This window comes from Prionailurus bengalensis, chromosome B2 (assembly GCF_016509475.1).
Source record: "Prionailurus bengalensis isolate Pbe53 chromosome B2, Fcat_Pben_1.1_paternal_pri, whole genome shotgun sequence".
NCBI classification, from domain to species: Eukaryota; Metazoa; Chordata; class Mammalia; order Carnivora; family Felidae; genus Prionailurus; species Prionailurus bengalensis.
The window spans coordinates 78,610,603-78,611,590 of NC_057349.1; the positions used below are offsets into that span (position 1 = coordinate 78,610,603).

Genomic DNA, 988 nt, shown 5'->3' on the forward strand with positions numbered 1-988 from the left:
TCACTTGGCCTTCTTATCTCCTTCCAGTTCAAAATACTTGTATCTCTTCATAGCCAACATTCTCTTAGAGCTGCAGTTGGGCTCAACACATTGAAGCCTCACCACAACCTTCTCTGTAAGTTTTAGCCTTTTTCTGGAAAATCAGCTTAGTCTACCCACCATAGCTTCTTTGCTTCCTGTCATAATGCCACCTTCCCTGGTCATAAAGAGAATCTTTGCTTCTCTTGTACCGAGTCACTTTGTGGGGTTGGGGCTTGACACACTTCTTGCAGAAAGTCTGGCGGGTTTTAGAAATGTTCACCATGATTGTGAGAATGCTATCAGCATTGAAAGAAAAACTCAATAAATACTTCTTGAGTTGAATTGGATGTGAATCATTTTATGATGGGCTATCCAAATAGCTGCCACAAAGGGACTATCCATTTAGTGATTGATGCTTGTTTTATGGAATTTATTCTTGTGATAGTCATTTTATATCTTTTAGCCATCCTTAATTCTTTCCTTCCCCTTTTTCCAACATCCCTGTTGCTAAGTCTCTATCCACTGTATTTTTACAGTCATCCCTGTCTTCCTTCCCATTCCATTGACACTACAGCATCCAAGCCCTTACCATTCTAGGCTTGATAGTTTTTTTTTCCTCTAGACCTCTGTGCCTCTAACCCATTTTACCTCCAATAAGTAGATAGATACTCTTCTTATGCTTATTTGACTCTATTATTTCCCCATTCAAAAAAAAATCATTGGTAGTGTCTTGATGTATAAAAGGAGAAATCCACATTTCTAAGCCTATTCAATGACCCCCTACTACCACATTAGTCTTATTACCAACCCTCTGACTCATCAGTGCAAACTTGTGGTTTCAATTACATCATCCTGCAAACACAGTTTTCATGTTTCCATCTCTCTGTCTTTGTGTAAGTAATTTTCTCTCCTTGAAATGCCCTTCTCTTCTTGGTGCATCTAAATTATATAGATTATTAAGATTGGT

The 988-nt window shown here is 38.3% G+C and overlaps 1 pseudogene; it reads right to left on the reverse strand.

Annotated features, from left to right (window-relative positions):
* Positions 1–304, reverse strand: LOC122490500 (annotated as a pseudogene).
* Between the last annotated feature and the right edge of the window lie 684 nt (positions 305–988).